The sequence below is a fragment of the Triticum aestivum genome, chromosome 7A (assembly GCF_018294505.1).
Source record: "Triticum aestivum cultivar Chinese Spring chromosome 7A, IWGSC CS RefSeq v2.1, whole genome shotgun sequence".
NCBI lineage: Eukaryota > Viridiplantae > Streptophyta > Magnoliopsida > Poales > Poaceae > Triticum > Triticum aestivum.
In genome coordinates this window covers 82,671,938-82,695,326 of record NC_057812.1, presented here as the reverse complement: position 1 = coordinate 82,695,326, position 23,389 = coordinate 82,671,938, and positions in this window count along the sequence as shown.

The following is a 23,389-nucleotide window of genomic DNA, read 5'->3' as shown; positions in this document are numbered from 1 at the left end:
GGTGACACCAGTCCAGGCGGCGTGTCCGGGTTACCAAAGTCAGCCTCACCTTGTGCACTGTGCAGTCACTGTCACCGCCGCTGTATAGCATGCCTCGCCTCGTCTCCCTCTCCCCTAGCACCACTCCATCTTCATCTCCGTCTCGCCGGAGATCCTGAGGTCACTCTTCATTATCTCATTGTGCCCCCGCATACCCTCGCCTCGCTCGCCTCCCCCAGTACCACTATTCCCTCGCTAGCCGCTCCAGCACCGACATCCTTCTCCCCCGTAAATCAAGCCCCCAAAACCCCACCTTCCAAACTCCACCATGGCCAAACGCGAACCGTGCAGGATCCATATGATCCGCGATTGGAGCTATCTCCCCAGTGACGTCCTCGACCTCTGTTGTTCGTGTATGGATATGTTGAGCGCCCTGTGGCTGGCTGCATGCTCGAGGGGCATGCACACGGCCATCGTTGAAGCGAGGCCAAAGCTTTTCAAGACACCCTACTTGCTGCTATCTGGTCTTGCGAGATTGGCTCACCATGATACGGAGGCGTACATGATGCCCCTCGACTTCAATCCGATCTCCATTAGCCGAAACTTCTTTGCAGGTATGTAGTGGGTCGCCATACATCATTTCCCTTGACTTCGATCTGATCACCATCGCCCGAAACTTCTTGGCAGGTATGTACTGGGTCGGCATGAACTCCCACTGGATGGCTGCTGTCAGAGAAGACGGTAAAAAGTTGGTGCTCGTGAACTTCCAGACCTCCCATGAGATTATCCTTCCTCCGTTGGATTATATAGAGTATTACCATCGCGGTCCTAGTCATCTAGATTACCACGTCAGTTGGACGGGCCTTGTTTTGCAGAAGATTGTAATCTTCCAAGTGCCCACACGACATGCGGATTACGCAGAATTCAAGCTAATCGCCTTGTTCGACAAGGGAATCGCCTATCTTTACGCCGGTGCCTTCTTTAGATGGATACAACTCAACTCGCAGTGGATCATCGTCAAAGCTAATACACACTTCTGTGATGCTATTGAACACAATGGAATCATCTATGCGATCGACAAAGTAGATGGCACCACGTATTGCTGGGACGGCACGTGTAAGTTGTTTCCGTCTCATGTTAATGATGACGCCATGACACTATTTGAACTTTTTGTGATGATTGGCATATCCCTGTTTGAGAAGAATTTGAGTAGAACTATGGCAATGTATTAGAGACGCCGTAAATCAGCTATATTTGGAATGAGTTAATTCATGCGATTGTGATCATGTCATTACAGCCAATTTGTACCCCTGAATAATCAAACGGTTAAGAATATATGGATATTCTCCTTATTTTACAGTAATCTATATACTACTACTAAATATGAGTGTGTATCAATGGCCATGTTAGTTTCCTCATTTTCATGATGTAGAAACATGCACCACACTGTTGGTTTCATCTAACCATACATTAGGGAAGTAAATGTGCATATGGAGAACTCTATATTTGGAAGTAGTGAAATCCTATAATGCTTACCATGTGTACATACCTATATTCGCCCTTTAGCAATCAATGGCTAGAATAATATCCTCACAAAAATTTTGCCCACAGAACACGAGTATATAACAATGCATGGTCTGTTAGTTACCTTGAAGAATTTGTTTGTGAGGATAGAACATGATTCCATAACATGCATGACATGGTAGTTTTCCTGTGAAGAATCGATTGCGAGATAACATGAGTATAACCACGCATGGCACTTCTATATTTTCGAACCCAGTATACATTTCCCTGTATTTTCCTCCCAGTTCCAATAGGGACATATCAATGTCGTTTCTTGCATTATCCTACTCATACTCTGAACAATGCTGATCTTAGATTAACAATGCCTGGCCTTTTTGATATGATGCAGTGTCCCTACAGCTACTACCCTTTGTAATCACACCACCTTTGCCAAAAATAGGGAAGCACAACTGGTTCCTCGCTCGATCAGACGATAGCAAACGACTGATGATCATTCGGACACATGAGCCAGAAAAGTTATATTGTAGAAACCCCACTGTATACAAGCACCGTGAAATACGTGAGTATCCGGACAGTGGTTGTTACGTCTATGAGCAGGATACCGGCTTGTTGGGGCCTTCAGGATTTTTTAGTTGGAGGCGGGTAAACAACCTTGGTTCACATTCTCTGTTTCTCGGACTCAATTATCCGATTAACCAGGAGATCACCGTTGGCATGGACCTTGATGGCAGAGAGGCTCTGTTTGCTATGGAAAACTGTGTCTACATGGCGAGCCATAGGAGTTCAGGAGCAAACTCCCCTGATTGTCAACAATACAGCCTGCAGCCAAAAGAAGGTGAGAATGACAAAGGCATCCGGATCAACTTTGATCCTTGGATGTCTCAATTACGACAGGCAGTGATGTGGTTCAAGCCTTTAGGTTGATAGGTAATTGGGCTATTGCGTCAAAAGGGTGGAGTACTGGTGTCTACGGATCATTGGTCTCTGAAGTGGGGCTGCAAATTATGATGGTGTTGTATCATCTCTTCGAATGACTTTGTTGCCTTTGCTGCTTGTTCTGGATGGGTAGTTCTTTCTTTTGTTATGCATATTCCTTGTCATTTGGTTATCCTCGTCTATGTCACTCTTACTATGTAATTGTTGGCTCTGTTTAGAATGTCATTCTCGTCTGGATCACGAGAGTCTGAGCGCTGCAGATGGGTGCGTTTTGATGGTGTAGCAAGACTTCTTATGAACTATCATGTCTTGTTGTTTATGTCAGTACTAGTCACTAGTCAGTGTTTGAATGTTGTATATACACTACAAAAAAAGACACATCCGTGACATTTTGGGCCGAACGAAATTTTTTTCTGTCATACATATGACACTTCTATGACAATAATTGTGACAAAACCCGGTATCATCATAGATGATGTGGGCTCCTACTTCTATGACAAAAAATCATGACAGAAAATGGGCTTTTCGTCTGGGGCGGGCCAGAGACGCAGCTGCATGACATTCTTTGGGCCGTCCATGACGGAAAAAACCATGGTAGAAGCGAGGGGGAGGAAAATTCCGGGGAGTTCCCGATTACGGTGGGAGGTCGGGGGCCGAGTGATGCGCGTTTCTCTCGTACACGTACGTGCGTGTGTGCGAGGCGTTGGCTCTAACTGAACCCGAGCGAGGCGTTGGGCTCTAACTGAACCCGAGCGATTGCACTGTAGGCTACGCATTACTGAACCCGAGCGATCAATCGATGGCTGTTAACTGAACCCGATCGAGCGATTCCTTGGCTACTGCTGCTAACTGAAGCCGATCGATTCTGTCTCTGGATGAACAGTGAGCGGTGGCGTTGCCTCTGGATGAACAGGACCCCGTGGTGTGGTGGAGGGCTGGATGAACAGTACACGGTGGAGGGGTGCCGTTGGAGGGGTGGATGAACAGGACCCCGTGGTGTGGAGGGCAGGATGAACAGTAGATGGTGGAGGGGTGCCCGTGGAGGGGTGGATGAACAGGACCCCGTGGTGTGGAGGGCAGGATGAACAGTAGACGGTGGAGGGGTGCCCGTGGAGGGGTGGTTGAACATGACCCATGGTGTGGAGGGCTGGATGAACAGTAGACGCTGGAGGGGTGCCCGTGGAGGGGTGGTTGAACAGGACCCCGTGGTGTGGAGGGCTGGATGAACAGTAGACGGTGGAGGGGTGGTTGAACAGTAGCCGGTGGAGTAGCGCGCGGTGGAGGCTAGATGAACAGGAGCCCGTGGAGGCTGGAGGAGGTCGACGATGGATGAACAGTAGCTCGTGGAGGCTGGAGGGGGTCGACGGTGGAGATGAACAGTATCCCACGGAGTCCCGTTTTGCGGTACGCCACACCCTCCCAATGAACAGGACCCCCGTTTCGACCGTAGCGCTCCAACACAAGTCCGTTTCCTCCGTTTTGCGGTACGCCACACCCCTCCCGATCAACAGGACCCCCGTTTCGACCGTAGGAGGTCCGTTTCCTCCGTTTTGCGGTACGCCACACCCCTCCTGATCAAGAGGACCCCCGTTTCGACCGTAGGAGGTCCGTTTCCTCCGTTTTGCAGTACGCCAGACCCCTCCCGATGAACATGATCCTGTTTCGAACATGGCCAGTCAAACACAAGGCCGTTTCCTCCATTCTGCGGTACGCCAGGCCTCGTTTCCATCGCCTGTTCCGTCCAAGCCCTCCCGATGAACACGACCACGCATTCAGTTCCGACCCAGCTGTGTTGCCTCCCGATGAACACGACGCATTCCGTTGCCTCCCCATGAACACGACGAATTCCGTTGCCTCCCCATGAACACGACGACGACGCTGTTTCTCCGTTCCGACCCAGCCATGTATACGAGGCCTCGCCGTACGTATGCGTGAGTAGGCATTCGAGACCCCGCTCGTATGTACACATACATGGCCGTATTTTCTTTCTTGCACCTTGGCCGCCGTACGTACGTGTACATGCTACGTGCGTGCCTCTACTACAACACGTGCGCACCTCTACTACGACACGTGCGCGCCTCTACATAGACCAGTATGTACATACACGTCCGCGACCAGAATGACAATGCTATGTACGCTTCGACCAGGTGGGTCCCGACTGTCAGGCACTTCCTTGCCTGCGAAGAAACTTAGAGTCATCTAGATCTGTGTCAAAACTTGCATCGACGTAACTTTTTACGATGAACCTTTTTTTTCACCTCCATAAATGAGAAATATTCCTTATTCCAGTAAGGATAAATTTGACCGCTGTCCAGTGATCTACTCTTAGATCACTATTGTACTCCTTTGCTTAACACAGTGTAGGGTATACAATAGATCTGGTACACAGCAAGGCATACTTTACAGAACCTATGACTGAGGCATAGGGAATGACTTTCATTCTCTTTCTATCTTCTGCCGTGGTCGGGCTTTGAGTTTTACTCAACTTCACACCTTGTAACACAGGCAAGAAACTTTTTCTTTGACTGTTCCATTTTGAACTACTTCAAAATCTTGTCAAGGTATGTACTCATTGAAAAATTTATCAAGCGTCTTGATCTATCTCTATAGATCTTGATACTCAATATGCAAGCAGCTTTACCGAGGTCTTTCTTTAAAAAACTCCTTTCAAACACTCCTTTATGCTTTGCAGAATAATTCTACATTATTTCCGATCAACAATATGTCATACACATATACTTATCAGAAATGATGTAGTGCTCCCACTCACTTTCTTGTAAATACAGGCTTCACCGCAAGTCTGTATAATACTATATGCTTTGATCAACTGATCAAAGTGTATATTCCAACTCCGAGATTCTTGCACCAGTCCATAGATGGATCGCTGGAGCTTACATATTTAGTTAACACCTTTAGGATCGACAAAACCTTTTAGTTGCATCGTATACAACTCTTCTTTAGTAAATCCATTAAGGAATGCAGTTTTGTTTATCCATTTGCCAGATTTCATAAAATGCGGCAATTGCTAACATGATTCGGACAGACTTAAGCGTAGATACGAGTGAGAAAATCTCATCGTAGTCAACACCTTGAACTTGTCGAAAACCTTTTACGACAATTCTAGCTTTGTAGATAGTAATACAACTATCAGCGTCCGTCTTCCTCTTGAAGATCCATTTATTTTCTATGGCTTGCCGATCATCGGGCAAATCCATCAAAGTCCATACTTTGTTCTCATACATGGATCATATCTCAGATTTCATGGCCTCAAACCATTTCGCGGAATCTGGGCTCATCATCGCTTCCTCATAGTTCGCAAGTTCGTCATGGTCTAGTAACATGACTTCCAGAATAGGATTACCGTACCACTCTGGTGCGGATCTCACTCTGGTTTACCTACAAGATTTGGTAGTAACTTGATCTGAAGTTACATGATCATCATCATTAGCTTCCTCACTAATTGGTGTAGGAGTCACAGGAACAGATTTCTATGATGAACTACTTTCCAATAAGGGAGCAGGTACAGTTACCTCATCAAGTTCTACTTTCCTCCCACTCACTTCTTTCGAGAGAAACTCCTTCTCTAGAAAAACTCCGAATTTAGCAACAAAAGTCTTGCCTTCCGATTTGTGATGGCAGGTGTACCCAACAGTCTCCTTTGGGTATCCTATGAAGACATATTTCTCCGATTTGGGTTTGAGCTTATTAGGATGAAACCTTTTCATATAAGCATCACAACCTCAAACTTTAAGAAACGACAACTTTGGTTTCTTGCCAAACCACAGTTCAGATTGTGTCGTCTCAACGGACTTAGATGGTGACCTATTTAACGTGAATGCAACTGTCTCTAATGCATAACCCCAAAACGATAGTGGTAGATCGTTAAGAGACATCATAGATCGCACCATATCTAATAAAGTACAGTTATGACATTCGGACACACCATTATGCTGTGGTGTTCCAGGTGGCATGAGTTTGTGAAACTATTCCACATTGTTATAATTGAAGACCAAACTCGTAACTCAAATATTTTACTTCAGCGATCATATCGTAGAAACTTTCATTTTTGTTACGATGATTCTCCACTTCACTCTGAAATTCTTTGAACTTTTCAAATGTTTCAGACCTTTGTTTCATCAAGTAGATATACTCATATCTGCTCAAATCATCTGTGAAGATCAGAAAATAATGATACCCATCGCGAGCCTCAATATTCATTGGACCACATACATCAGTATGTATGATTTCCAACAAATCTGTTGCTCGCTCCATTGTTCCGAAGAACAGAGTCTTAGTCATCTTGCCTATGAGGCATGGTTCGCAAGCATCAACTGATTCATAATCAAGTGATTCCAAAAGTCCATCAGCATGGAGTTCCTTCATGCACTTTACACCAATATGACCTAAACGGTAGTGCCACAAAAAAGTTGCTCTATCATTATTAACTTTGCATCTTTTGGTTTCAATATTATGATCATGTGTATCACTACGATCGAGATCCAACGAACTATTTTCATTGGGTGTGTAACCATATAAGGTTTTATTCATGTAAACAGAACAACAATTTATTCTCTTACTTAAATGAATAACCGTATTACAATAAACATGATCAAATCATATCCATGCTTAACGCAAACACCAAATAACACTTATTCAGGTTCAACACTAATCCCGAAAGTATAGGGAGTGTGCGATGATGATCATAGCAATCTTGGAACCACTTCCAACACACATCGTCACTTTACCCTTAACTAGTCTCTGTTTATTCTGCAACTCCCGTTTCGAGTTACTAAACTTAGCAACTGAACTAGCATCAGATACTGAGGGGTTGCTATAAACACTAGTAAAGTATACATCAATGACATGTATATCAAATATACTTATGTTCACTTTTCCATCCTTCTTATCCGCCAATCACTTGGGGTAGTTCCGCTTCCAGTGACCAGTCCCTTTGCAGTAGAAGCACTTAGTTTCAGGCTTAGGATCAGACTTGGGCTTCTTGACTTGAGCAGCAACTTGCTTGCCATTCTTCTTGAAGCTCCCCTTCTTCCCTTTGCCCTTTTTCTTGAAACTAGTAGTCTTGTCAACCATCAACACTTGATGTTTTTCTTGATTTCTACCTTCGTTGATTTCAGCATCACGAAGAGCTTGGGAATCGTTTCCGTTATCCCTTGCATATCATAGTTCATCACGAAGTTTCTACTAACTTGGTGATGGTGACTAGAGAATTCTGTCAATCACTATCTTATCTGGGAGATTAACTCCCACTTGATTCAAGCGATTGTAGTACTCAGACAATCTGGGCACATGCTCACTAGTTGAGCGATTCTCCTCCATCTTTTAGCTATAGAACTTGTTGGAGACTTTCATATCTCTCAACTCGGGTATTTGCTTGAAATATTAACTTCAACTCCTGGAACATCTCATATGCTCCATGACGTTCAAAACATCTTTGAAGTCCCGATTCTAAGCCATTAAGCATGGTGCACTAAACTATCAAGTAGTCATCATATTGAGCTAGCCAAACGTTCATAACGTCTGCATCTGCTCCTGCAATAGGTCCGTCACCTAGCGGTGTATCAAGGACATAATTCTTCTGTGCATCAATGAGGATAAACCTCAGATCACGGATCCAATCTGCATCATTGCTACTAACATCTTTCAACACAATTTTCTCTAGGAACATATCAAAATAAACATAGGGAAGCAACAACGCGAGCTATTGATTTACAACATAGATATGCTAATATTACCAGGACTAAGTTCATGATAAATTTAAGTTCAATTAATCATATTACTTAAGAACTCCCACTTAGATAGACATCCCTCTAACCCTCTAAGTGATCACGTGATCCAAATCAACTAAACCATGTCCGATCATCACGTGAGATGGAGCAGTTTCATTGGTGAACATCACTATGTTGATCATATCTACTATATGATTCATGCTCGACCTTTCGGTCTCCGTGTTCCGAGGCCATATCTGTATATGCTTGGCTCGTCAAGTATAACCTGAGTATTCCGCGTGTGCAACTGTTTTGCACCCGTTGTATTTGAAAGTAGAACCTATCACACCCGATCATCACGTGGTGTCTCAGCACGAAGAACTTTCGCAACGGTGCATACTCAGGGAGAACACTTCTTGATAATTTAGTGAGAGATCATCTTATAATGCTACCATCAATCAAAGCAAGATAAGATGCATAAAAGGATAAACATCACATGCAATCAATATAAGTGATATGATATGGCCATCATCATCTTGTGCTTGTGATCTCCATCTCCGAAGCACCGTCGTGATCACCATCGTCACCGGCGTGACACCTTGATCTTCATCGTGACATCGTTGTCGTCTCACGAATCTTATGCTTCCACGACTATCACTACCGCTTAGTAATAAAGTAAAGCATTACATCGCGATTGCATTGCATACAATAAAGCGGCAACCATATGGCTCCTGCCAGTTGCCGATAACTTGGTTACAAAACATGATCATCTCATACAATAAAATTTAGCATCATGCCTTGACCATATCACATCACAACATGCCCTATAAAAACAAGTTAGACGTCTTCTACTTTGTTGTTGCAAGTTTTACGTGGCTGCTACGGGCTTAAGCAAGAACCAATCTCACCTATGCATCAAAACCACAACGATAGTTTGTCAAATAGACTCCATTTTAACCTTCGCAAGGACCGGGCGTAGCCACACTTGGTTCAACTAAAGTTGGAGAAACTGTCACCCACAAGCCACCTCTATGCAAAGCACGTCGGGAGAACCGGTCTTGCGTAAGCGTACACGCAATGTCGGTCTGGGCCGCTTCATCCAACAATACCGCCGAACCAAAGTATGACATGCTGGTAGGCAGTATGACTTATATCGCCCACAACTCACTTGTGTTCTACTCGTGCATATGACATCAACACATAAAACCTAGGCTCGGATGCCACTGTTGGGTTTCGTAGTAATTTCAAAAAAATTCGTACGCACACGCAAGATCATGTGATGCATAGCAACAAGAGGGGAGAGTGTTGTCTACGTACCCACGCAGACCGACTACGGAAGCGTTGACACAACATAGAGGAAGTAGTCGTACATCTTCACGATTCAACCGATCAAGTACCGAAACTACGGCACCTCCGAGTTCGAGCACACGTTCAGCTCGATGACGATCCCCGGACTCCGATCCAGCAAAGTGTCGGGGAAGAGTTCTGTCAGCACGACGGCGTGGTGACGATCTTGATGTACTACAGCAGCAGGGCTTCGCCTAAAGTCCGCTACAGTATTATCGAGGAATATGGTGGCTGGGGGCACCGCACACGGCTAAGGAATAGATCACGTGGATCAACTTGTGTGTTATAGGGTGCCTCTACCTCAGTATATAAAGGACCAAAGGGGGGAGGCTGGCCGGCCATAGGAGGCGTGCCAGGAGAGTCCTACTCCCTCTGGGAGTAGGATTCCCTACCAATCCTAGTTGGAATAGATTTCACGGAGGGGGAAAAGACAGGGAGGGGGCCGGCCACCTCTCCTAGTCCTAATAGGACTAGGGGAAGGGGGAGGCGCGCAGCCCATGTAGGGCTGCCTCTTCTCTTTTCCACTAAGGCCCATCATGGCCCATTTAGCTCCCGGGGGGTTCCGGTAACCTTCCCGGTACTCTGAAAAAATCCCGATTTCACCCGGAACACTTCCGATATCCAAACATAGGCTTCCAATATATCAATATTTATGTCTCGACCATTTCGAGACTCCTCGTCATGTTCGTGATCAGATCCGGGACTCCGAACAACCTTCGGTACATCAAAATGCATAAACTCATAATATAACTATCATCGTAACCTTAAGCGTGCGGACCCTACGGGTTCGAGAACAATGTTGACATGACCGAGACACGTCTCCGGTCAATAACCAATAGCGGGACCTGGATGCCCATATTGGCTCCTACATATTCTACGAAGATCTTTTCGGTCAGACCGCATAACAACATAGGTTGTTCTGTTTGTCATCGGTATGTTACTTGCCCGAGATTTGATCATCGGTATCCAATACCTAGTTCAATCTCATTACCGGCAAGTCTCTTTACTCGTTCCGTAATACATCATCTCGCAACTAACTCATTAGTTGCAATGCTTGCAAGGCTTATGTGATGTGCATTACCGAGAGGGCCCAGAGATACCCCTCCGACAATCAGAGTGACAAATCCTAATCTCGAAATACGCCAACCCAACATCTACCTTTGGAGACACCTGTAATGCTCCTTTATAATCACCCAGTTACGTTGTGACGTTTGGTAGCACCCAAAGTGTTCCTCCGGCAAATGGGAGTTGCATAATCTCATAGTCATAGGAACATATATAAGTCATGAAGAAAACAATAGCAACATACTAAACGATCGGGTGCTAAGCTAATGGAATGGGTCATGTCAATCAGATCATTCAACTAATGATGTGACCTCATTAATCAAATAACAACTCTTTGTCTATGGTTAGGAAACATAACCATCTTTGATTAACGAGCTAGTCAAGTAGAGGCATACTAGTGACACTTTGTTTGTCTATGTATTCACACATGTATTATGTTTCCGGTTAATACAATTCTAGCATGAATAATAAACATTTATCATGAAATAAGGAAATAAATAATAACTTTATTATTGCCTCTAGGGCATATTTCCTTCATCAGGGGGGCGAATCGTTTTGGTTTTTTTTTGCCCGAACGCACTTCATTGCGTGCGAAGATGTAACTGGTTGGTCCTAGCAGTCAGGGGGGCGAATCGTTTTTTTTGCCTGGACGCACTTCCTTGCGTGCGAAGGTGTAGCTGGTGGGTCCCAGCAGTCAGGGGGGAAACGTTTTTTTTTGCGAAATACGGTGGCCCGTCCGGTGGGTCCCTCCTGTCAGGTGTAGGAATCATTATTTTGTGCGTAATAAGGAGGCACTTCCTCACTACTAGGGAAAAGCCTATACATAGAATCTTACCAGTAGCGCTGTACAAAATCAAGCGCTACTGCTACTTAGTAGCAGCGCGCGTAAATAAACTGCGCTACTGCTATGACTTTAGCAGTAGCGCGTACTAGCGAAAAGCGCTGCTGCTATGTTTGAACTGGGTGCACATGGCTAGCCCAACCTAGTAGTAGCGCGTATACTGGCCCAGCGCTACTGCTAATCTCCTTAGCTGTAGCGCGCTTACGTGTAAGGCGCTGCTGCTAACGGAAATAAAATAAAGTGAAAAACAAGGAGAAAAGTAAATGAAAATGAAAGAAATAGAAAAAGGAGAAAGGGAAAAAATAAAATGTAAAGAAAAATAAAAGAAAAAAGGGAAAAAAGGAGAAAGGAATAGCAGTAGAGGGTTTCAGGAAACGCGCTATAGCTAACTTAGCTATAACGCATTTCCGGAAACGCGCTACCGTTACGTTTCACTTAAACAGCGGTTTCCCCCCACCCCGTCCCCCGGCCACCAATTCTTCCCCAAATCCCTCGCCCTCGCCGACGCCCGAGGCCACCCTCCACGTGACCGTCGGCGCCCTCCACCTCACCGCCGCCCGAGCCCGCCCAGGACCGCCGTTGCCCGTGCCCGAGCCCGCCCTCTCCACCCCTGCCTCCGTCACCGAGCACCTCCCCGCCACCGTCTCTCCCCTCTCTGTAAGTCCCCCACCCCTCCCCCCACTCATCTCTCTCTGTATTTTAGAGAAAAAATTAGATGTTAATTAGATGTTTTCCAGTTAGGGCACTAGAGTTTTGCTAGGTTAATTAGGTTAGCAGTGCTGCTAGTAGTAGTGGTACAGTAGGTTAATTAGGTGATGTTAAATGAATAACCTAAATGAATGAAATTAGTAGTTAACTGAATTTTTTTTCCTTTCATCATTATAGAGCACTAAAGTTAACTGAATTTTGTTCTATTAGTAGTTAAATGAATTTTCTTCTACACTTTGTTTTTGAATTAGCTTGCGAAATTTGAACATGTGGTTGCTCGTGTATATTTGGACACTGTTTCCAGGGAATGATGCTTAGTGGCCTATGTTTTGCCAGAATGTTGATTCATTTCTTTTCCGGCAAATTTTAGGTTCTTGATTTGTCCACTTTTTAGCAAATCACTCTAGTTAGGGCATTTTGGGGTACGATGAACTTTGTTATTTATGCTTATGATATGTTGTTTCTATTTTTGCCAAGTCTGTCTCTTTCTGTTGCTCAACTATATATGTTGCATATCATCGACTCATGTGGTGATGCAGGTGCATAGATCATAGATGGCGGAGAAGTGCTACGCCAAGAGTATATATACGACAAGTGCCCGGAGTTTCAGGCCCAGGTGTACCGGTTTCCGGTTTCCGAGCGACAAGCAGTAGTTAGTTTAGAGGTTCACACTAATGCGAGAGAGGGATACGAACTCATGTTCTCAAAGTGATAGCTCTTCTCGCGTATATCATTGTTTAGATGGATGACGATGTATTTGCATATCATTCGAGACTTGTATCGCTATTTCGAGATGATGACGAGAGACCACTTTGTGTTGGATGATGATTATGATGATGACATGATTTGATGAGACTAATTGTATGTATATGCTATGATTACATTTGTATGTGTATGATATGCTAAAGATTATTGTATAAAGCCTATTCAAATACAAAACAAATATGCAGGAAAAAAACTAATAAATAAACTAGTAGTAGCGAGGGGGGAAATTTAGCAGTAGCGCCGCATTATTAGTAGCGCTTCCCAGCAAACATCGCTGCAGATAATATCAGCAGCGCCCTTTCCCAAAGAGCGCTATAGCTATTCATGTATAGCAGTAGTGTGGGACAACAGGCGCTACTGCTATACGTTAGCTGTAGCGCCTTATTAGTAGCGCCGGTGCCCACGCTACTGAGAGGCCCAAAACCCTCGCTGCTGCTAGGCTTTTCCCTAGTAGTGCCTTGCTGCCGCCGTGGACCCAACTGTCAGCCTCTCCACCTACAGTCCACGTCCGATGGAAGTCGTTCCTTGACCACGTTGACCATGCCGCCTCGAGAGCACCGGGGCGATGGACGGACGACGCCAAGCCGGTGAAGACGCGGAAGTGGATGCCCACGCGGGGAGGAGTATGAGGGTTCACTCGTTCGGCTACGGTGTGAGGCTGCCGTCGCCGCAGGGCCTGGCCAGCAGTGGGAATAGTAGGAGACGGTGAGGCCTCTGCGGCAGCACAGCCGGCCACGGGAGGCAGGAGCAGGCAGCACGACCGGCGCTGCTTTGGGCGGGTGGAGCAAGAAGACCAGAGGTTGAAGAAGCACTATGGCCGTTGGATGGACATCGTACGGTCATTGCAGCTAGAATCGTTTATATTGACTAAGTTGACAAAGCCCTTGGTAAGTCAACTTAGTAGGCCCACAGGCCAGCTTCCGAAACGGTGCGCCCCAGATGTCAGGGGGAGGAATCATTTTTTGGGCGGGTGAAGCTAGAATATCCGAGATTGAAGAAGAAGCACGACATCCGTTGGATGGACATCCAACGGCCACTGCTGCTAGAACCATGTGTTGACTATAAGTTGACAAAGCCTTGCATACGCGTCAACTCTGTTTTTTACGGGATGCGTCAACTTAGTAAGGCTAGAAGTGTGTGGCAGAGAACTTATAGCCCATTTGAGATTTGTAAGAATGTGTAGCCCATTTTTGAATTCTAATGGAATTTACTACAGCCCATTTACAGTTTGTTAAAAGTACAACCCATTTCAACCAACTGTTCAAAACAGAATTCAATAAAAATTCCCACATTTTGATGGGATCCGAAATATTTTTATCCCGAAATTTCTAGTCAGATTAAATAAATTTATATTACGTAAAAATCCAACGAAACATTGGGCTCGCAAAAATTAATGAAATTAAAATTTGCAATATCCAAAAATAATATTTTATAAAGTAATCACGTGTTTGGTGCTTTTTTTTATAATTACTGTCCAGTTTTTATAATTACATCCCATTTATTATTTCTTAAAGCCCATTTTCTTGTTAAGCCTAATGCATCCCTCCTAGGAAAGATTTGCAGCCCAGCGGGGCGGAGAATAACAACTTGACCTTGCCTGGGTATTCCTAAAAAAAGTATAGCTGGGCTAGCCATTTTCAGCTTGAAAAGAATTAATATCTGGGCTGGATATCTGGCCTGGGCTAGACGGGCCACAGCCCGCCCAGTTAATACCTGCAGCGATGTTTTCATTGTTGTTCAGAGGATAAAAATTAATATCTGGGCTAAACATCGAAGAACTCCGCAGTGCTCACACCTAAAAAACACAAATACTGCTCGAGCTGCTTGGTCTCAGCTGTCGGCTGCTTCTTGTGCAATTCTCTCGTTTATTGACTACTACATAGGTTGACAATGGTGTGGGACCGTGATGTCAGGAAACCAGAGGGAAGCAAAATAAATTACTCCAGCGAGCGCTTCCACCTCTGCCTCGTTGTCTCCCGTGGAAACCCCTTTCCTCCCTTTTTTTGCTTGGGCAAGGACCAATGCATGCATCACGTCATTGCGGTTATTAGGCAAGAAATAAAAGCGCTTTGCATGCTATGAATTACGATGGCCTGCATGGGTAGCTAATAAGGCATCCTCTTAACTGCTGTGATTAAATGTTGTGTTTAGAAGAGAGAAATATTCTTCTTTTCCACCAATCTGCTTGCACCTAGGTCGTGATGCACCTTCTAATACGACTTATTCACCTAGATGGAGGGAGTATAGTTTTATACATATATATATATATATATATATATATATATAATAAGGAGGCACTTGCGTATGTGAGGCTATAGACCTGGTGGGTCCCCATTGTCATCCTCTGCAAGTAAAGTGATCACCTCGCCCGCGCGCGCTTTCCGCCCGAAACAGTCAGCGCCGCCCGCCCTGCTTCCCGGTGCAGGCGATTGCTCCGCCTTCAAATGACACAAGTGCCATCCGTCCGTCCATCTGCCGCCCACATTAATGGTACGCGGTTGCCGAGGCGGCTACTCCGGCGCCACACGTCTGTCCCTCTGCCCGCCCACCATTGCTATATAAACTGCTGCGCCGGCCATAGCCGCAGTCATCCGCATCCGTTCGCTTTCTCCTGTCCACACCACTACTGCCCACCATGGCTTCCTCACGCTCCAGCGCACTTTGGGATGGGCGGACGACAAACGACAAGGAGATGGCAGCCATTGCTGCCGACCGGCTGGCCGACAGGCAGCCGGAGGACGACGACGTCCCAATGGAGAACATGGTAGTCGACGATCCGACGCCAACCCCCTCCTCCGCGCCATCCTCGCCGGTGCATTGCACCATGACCATCGGCGAGGCCCGTGCCCAATATATGGACAATGTGAGGCATATGCGTCAGGAGCAGTTCCGGGAAGCGCAGGCCGACGCCGCCTACAACCACCATCTCCTCCAGGAGCACCTGCAAGCGGAGGAGCAGATCGCTGCGGAGCAGACGGAGCAGGAGGCGCTGCTCGACTCGTACCGCTCCGCCCTTAAGGGCCGCCTCGAGCACTGGCGGTACCCCATGCAGGTGGCGGAGGCTGCAGCCGCCTACAAAGAGGCTAGCAAAGAGGGAGTTGAAGCGGGCGAGGCGCTGTTTGGCGAGACCGAGGACGAGGCAGAGGACAATGCCGGCTCCGACGAGTCCCCGCTCCGCTGGCGTCGATGAGGCCCTGCTCCGCTGAGGCCCCGCGGCACCAACAACGAGGCAGAGGACACCGCCGGCTCCGCCGAGGCCCCGCCCCGCCAACAATGAGGCAGAGGACATCGCCGGCTCAGTCGAGGCCCCACCCTGCCGGCAACATGGGGAGGATTTCCACCTCTCCACTGAGGCGCCGCCCGCCGGCAACGAGATAGAGGACATCGCCGGCTACGCCTAGGCTCCGCCCCGCTGCCAACGAGGCTGCGCCACACAGAAAACGAGGAAGAGTAGAACACGGTAGGTCGCCGCCGCTCGGGTGCAAGTACGGCCACCGCTGCTACCCTCCGGTTGAAGCCAAGCTAGGCGGGTTAACCATTGACGGCCAGTTAGCTTCTTGGCGGCGACATGGAGTCGGAGAGCTGTGCTTGAGAAGGACGCTGCTTCTACTTAATTGCTGGTGCAGTTGGCTAACTGACACGTGGGCCCAACATGCCACAAGTCAGTTACGCAACTTCACCTGCAGTTTAGTCACTGAAGCTTTTGTTCGGCTCAGCGGGACACAGGTGGGTAGCTTCGGTTAATTAATTATACCTCCTTCGTCACCAAGCTTCCTCCTTCATGGATCTCATTGGCACTCTTGATGTGGAAGGAAAGGCGAGAGCAAAGGACACACATGCTTGAGGAATTGAGGGAGGATCTAGTGCCAATATGGTATAGAAGAACTTCCAGCCCCACAAGTTCAAGAACAAGGGCAAGTTTGATGGTAAAGCAAAGTTTGACGGGAAGATCAAGGCTATGCAACACACGAACTTCAAGAAGAAGAATGACAAGAAGAAAGGTGTTTGTCATGTGGTGATCCTGATCATTGGGCTCCTAGTTTCCCTAATCGCTATGACAAGCTAGGTCGGTTAATTAATTATACCTCCAGCGCACCCCTTTTTAGTTGAAATGTAATGAAATCCGGCATGTTTATTTGATATCTGACCATGTATGAATGAATTTATTTCGATTAGTTCAAATTCCTGTATCACTGGCATTGGATGAACATGCAAAACAATACATACTAGCATTATTCTCAGGGTGATCACCTCGTTTGCAGCAGTTTCACATGTACTCCCTCCGGTCCTTTCTAGTCTGCATACAAGTTTTGTCTACAGTCAAAGTATCTCTAGTTTGACCAATCTTATACAAAAAAGTATGCACTTACACAATGTGCAAAGTAAAAAGGAATAGAAGGAGTACAAAGAGTTTGAGCAGCTTTTTAATGTTTCTGTACATTGCAATCAAACACACAGGCCTGGCAATCCATAGAAAACATTCAAAACAATCGATGATTATGCATCTCAGTGACTCACATGTCAGAGGCAATATTTACTTCACAACTAAAGAATAAAGAAAAAAATTGATCGACGCTGCTGACAGCAAAGGGCGTCCTGTTTGAAAATATCAACGCATGTCTTGCTAAAATCAATGAGAAAAATTTGACAAGGTTGTCCCATTCCAAAATATCAAATGCCTGCGATTGTGGAATGGGCAGGGTTTGCCATCAGTTCGGACATTGACATGGCACCTCGTGCTAAATAAACCAGCTATTCTTTTTGTGCAGTTCCACCAAAATCAACCAAATTCGCGCGTAGTTTGTATGATTTCACCCTTATATGTTGCAACGCCTTGAACTTATCGGCACCTCCTTTCTTGTGGTGGAAATGAATGATTCGATGTATTCATGAACATTTTGTGCAGTTCCCATTGAAATCAAGCTGAGCACCCCTGTTTGCACAAATACAAAAAAGTGATTAGTATAGAGCAAACTATACTATGAATTGACAGTTTCAACAGGCACATACATGGTCCATGTAGAGCACACTTTTAGAAAAATGGAACCATATAAGGGCGATTTTGTCAGTCCTTCTAAGCTGAAGTTAGTTTGGTCTTGTGGGGAGTAATGTAACCATCCTTCAACTTCTCCTTCTGATGATAAGATAGACATGGCTTCTTCATCCTGGCATAATCGGAACTAGTCACTTCACGTACTCCATATTCTTCTTCAGAGGAAGATGATCCTGTTGTGCAACGACAAGAGGACTACTAAATGCTAGCATCACTATTTGCTCAAAAAAAGGAAAGGAAATATTTAAAACAACACAGATGAAGCACTTCTGAAGGACAATACCACTTTTTCATGACAGTATCTAAACAGTAGCACAACACCAATAGAGATGACAAAGCTCAATCATATGGATGAAATCAGTGGGCGAGTACTAACCTTTGTCAGGAGGCTTATTGTGTAGAGCATACAGATGAAGCATTTCTCCAGAACCATCTGTTGCTATCTATGGTGGTGGCCAAGCTTACTATATACTCCTCGATTAGTTTAATGTTCCCAACATCTTCTTGTGTAGTTCCAATAAAATATATGGTATCTTCAAAGAAGATCCCTGTTTGCACAAGTAGAGATAATTACATATTACATTAAGAGTGGCATCAAATCAGTGGCAAACCAATTGCTCGTTCCAGCCATAGCAATAAATTAAGATGCAAAACTATATCATTACTTGTGCCATCACAGTTCCAGTGCTTCATTACAGCACCGGGAGTTGATTTTTGTTTTTCTTCCCCTTGTTCTTCCCCTTCATCACTTGGTTCAATAACAAACAAGCTTTGCCTTCAATGTAAGATTTGGCATGTCAATTAGGGAGCACAAGTATAGTACTAAACTTAATTTTTTGATGAAAGTGGCAAAATACAGGCCAGCAGTTGTGAAATATCCTTATCTTACCTCAATGGGATATTACAGTGCACATACAAATTGGAAGTCTTGTCTCCATTTGTGCAGTTCACTAAAATCAAGCAGCATTATCGTACAAGTAGCACAACATATGAATGCACATTGCAGAATCATGTGAAAGAAGGCTAGTACTGACCTCTCATGATGCGGAATTCAAACAACTCACAAGAAGAAGATCTGAACCAAATTTGCCTTAACGGATAGGAAGTAAGATCTCCTCTTGTGCAGTTCCACTAAGATCAAGCAATCAAGCAACGTTGTCGGTGTGACATTTTGGTTGAACTGCACAAAACACTCTTAAAACAAAAGTGTTTTGTGCAGTGCAACAAAAGGTCACAATGGCAACAAGGTGAAGCAGATAACCCTGTTTACACAGAGGTGCAAAGGAAACAATTAGTGGTCAATAACGGTGGATGACACAGAAGCCAACAAAAAGAAGCATCTACCTTATCTAAATGGGAAAGAAAGCAGGATAGTAGCATTTCTCGAATGGTGGCATTGATTAATATTAACATAGAGATTATATTAACAATAAAATTCGTTAAACATGTAATTTTCTTTTAACTGTGGCATTGCATCAATTTTGCAGCGACATTATTAGAGGGTGTTTGTTATAGGGACATTTTGGTGTAGGGACTAAAAAAACTCCGTGTCAGTCCGTGTTGGTCCCAGTTTTGTTATCAGACACCTTTCCCTATGTGAGCGCAGCAAATCTAGTCCTACTCAAACTCTACAGCCTTGTCCCTTCCTTTCCTTTTTGAACTAGTACTTTCGCCCCTTCCTTTCCTTTTTGAACCACATCCTAGATTTATGCGATACAACTTTGCCCACTACTTTCCCCCATTCCTTTCCTCTTTGAACCACGTCCTAGATTAATGCTATACAACTTTCCCCCTTCATTTCCTCTTTGAACCACGTCCGAGATTCATGCTATATACAACTTCTCCCACTCCTTTCCTCTTTGAACCACGTCCTAGATTCATGGTATACATGCAACTAGAGCAATGCATGTGGAGTAAGTAAATTATACCTTAAGGTTCTTGGGGCGTGGTTCGGCGGGTGACGGGACAGCGTCGAAAAAGAAGGGGTCGGAGGCCCTCCCGCGCCACCGCTGGGTGGAATGAATAGCAGCGCCGGTAGTCCCTCGCCAACGGCGACAGCGTTAAGCCTCCTTCCCTTCCCGGCGGACAGATCCTGTCGGCTCTTTGAGCAGCGGTGAGGGGAGAGAGAGGCCAACGAAGTCTTGTTTAGATATGGAGAGGGCGAGAGAGTGTGAAGAGAGCAACTACAAGCGCTGAGGCTCCAGCGGGAGAGGGCGAGAGAGTATGAAGAGAGCAACTACAAGCGCTGAGGATCCAGCGTGTATATATATACTGGAGAGAGAGTGTGAAGAGTGCAAACCCTAGAAAACATTTTGACCAGTCAAAGAATCCTCCTAGCACAAATTATGCTCAAGTGTAGTTATCGAACCCGAGAACTCAAGTTTGATGAGCGAACAGGCTAACCAGCTACACAACCCTCCTGTTATGTTCAATGAGAGGGAAATAACCTTTTATACATTCCTGAATCCTTATTATAACATGCACACAAATTTTGGGCACTTGTATTCGACTTAAGTCAGTGTGCCACCGTATCTCGTATACTTACTACTCCCTCCGTCTAGGTGTAATAAGTCACGTTAGAAGGTGCAACGGGACCAAGGTGCGTGCGTGTGCGCGCGTGTGTGTGTGCGTGTGTGTTTAACACCATGTGTGTGTTAGAGAGAGCGACAGATGGACCTTCTCCTACAAAGAGATGTTCTGTAGTGTACGATTTTAGCCGCGAGAGTCGGTGCATCCTCTCGTTTTCGGGCGTGTCCGGTAGGGACATGCGGACAGCTGCCACGACCGCTCCTCACCAGCCTGGCCCACCCAAAGCCCCTCCATCGCCCGCGCGCGCTTCCCGCCCGAAACGGTCAGCGCCGCTCCGAAGAATCGGTGCCGCATTCATGCCTGGGCAGAGCGGACGCGACCTCTCACTGGAGCAAGAGTGATGGTTGCTTCATCCGTCCAACTTACTGCTGGGTCTATGTGATTTGACGGCTCATTGGTCTTTATTACTGAGGTCGTAGGACTGCTGGATGTCCCACGCTTTCGGCGAAAGGAGGTATACCTACTAGATTACAATTTTCTCCATTCTTACAGCGGAGGCGTGCAAGAGCAGTGAAAACACGCAGGCTCAGTGATCCGCATGTGGTTCATGGTGAAATCTCTACAAAGACTTATATTTAGGAACGAAGGAAGTACTAGTATATTACGTACTGTAATTTATCAGCGAGATAAATTTGTACAATGCTATGAAGCTTCCAGCTTCTGTTACATGTATCGTGCGTCCAAGGTTGCCCGTTGCAACATTTCATCAAATACAAAGGAGACTAACATGCATGCTATTGCATCTCAATGATTGACAGATTATAGCAAATATGTACTCCCTCCGTTCCAAAATAAGTTTCTCAACTTTGTGCAAACTTTGGTACAAAGTTGTACTACTACTAAACTTGACACTTATTTTGGAACAGAAGCAGCTAAAGAAGAAAACGATCCATGCAGTCCCTAGCCCTTGAACCGTGAACCCTGACCAGGCTTCAATTTGCTGGCAACGTTCGAGCTTCCTAATAAATGAAGTTTGCAACCTTTTGACCATCAGATCATTTTGTGCAGTTTCACCAAAATCGAGATGAGCATCCCTGTGGCAAAGAAATTGAACAATCATGATTAGAATAAGATTACTGGGACTAGTTGATGAGACATAAACTCATCTCAAATACAGTACGTAGAAGCCAGTAGAGGTATGCGCGGGGCAAAGAAGTAGAGAAATATCCACAGGGAGTGATGTGGGCAGCTGGAGCAGTGGTGCAAGCCGGCTGTAAAGGGAGTTGTACCCGAGGGATGTAGCTCAACCTTGAGGAGGGCGGCGGGAGGCGGGAACTGCCAACGTCACGGCAGTGAGAAAGGGCCGAAGGCAACCTTACCGGCTTTGTGAGAGAGAACGGTGGGGACCCCTGATCAGGACGTGCCGACAGTGGTTTTTCGCCGTCGGCGACGGCCACTACATCTACAGTAAGCATCCACCCCTTCCCCAAGCGGACGTGATCTGCCGGGATGTTAGAGATGTGTCCACAGTCGTTTTGTGCGAAAGAGTGTGAAGAGAGCAACCCCAACAAGCAATTGTGTAGGCTGGCCCGTCCTGACTATGTATATAGTGGAGCGGTTTCCTTTTCTCTCCATATGAACCTATCATATTGCGTACGTGCCACTAAAGAAAAACAAACTTTATTTGTAAATGACGCAGCACCTACTACTCGTTCTCCTATAACCTTGCGCTTGGCATCTCCAAGATATTAACCTTGCGATTGGCTCTTCGCCTCTTCGGGAAGTCGAGCAATAATGGTAGTGCAGTATATATCGTTCTGGCTATATGAGACCGAATGAATTGCTGCACGTCCACCACGTGGGCGAGGGTCGAGGGGCGAGGGAGAGTGCTACATACGGAGCAAAATGAGTGAATCTACACTCTAAAATACATCTATATACATCAGTGTTTGGAGTATGTACTAGTAGTTCATATTGAACTCTACTAAAGGACATATATATTCCAAACAATATGATAGTATAATCTCTATAACCAAGGTAGTAGGGACGAGGAGTAAACGGAGGGAGTAGTAAATTTTTCTCCTCGTCCTGCGAGCCACCGCGCGCATGGGCGAGGGAGCGGGCGTAAGGCGTAGTAAGCAAGCTTCACCTCATCCTGCGAGCCACCGCGCCCATGGGCGGGGGAGACGGCGTACTAAGCAAGCTTCTCCTCGTTCTGCGAGTTGACGGGACGCATCAAAAGTGCTCCAGTGTATAGAGCCTTACCTCTAAGGTAGGCCCCACATGGTTTGCCTCTTTTTTTAACATAACACGTCAAGTCACAATTTGTTTGTTCACCCGTGGTAGACGGTCCTCCCCCCACCAAGTGGACAACCAGTACACGTGCCAAATTACCACGTGGGCTGCCTCTTTCATACAGAAATGAGCTCCACCGTGTACCCGCGCGGGTGTGGTTGGGAAAGAGACGGGAGTACGTGCGCCGTGCATGCACCTCTTCTCTTCATGCACGTCCCCCACCTATGTGGGTGTGTGTGAGAGAGATACAAACCGCGTTCATGAGTGTTTTTTGTTTTGGGGTGGGGGTGGGGTGGGGGGTTGATTTCGTGAATTATTTGTGGGAATATGTGTCGATGACATCTCAAACACATTTTTTCATGCAATGTGTGTGAAATGGAGGCCTATCCATATCATACATAGAGGGTCGGGCAATCCACGAGAAGAGAGGGAGGGGTCATAGCTATCGATAGAGTCAAAGAGAGGATCAAGTGGGTGGGCGCGAGATTGATGAAGAGAGCCATCGAAATTGTTTGTGTGTACAAGTCAAAGATATAGGGCGACTAGCCTACCGGAATGTTATAGGACACACGTCAAGTTTGTGTGTGGCAGGGAGACATGACTAGAGCGCTCGATGTATCA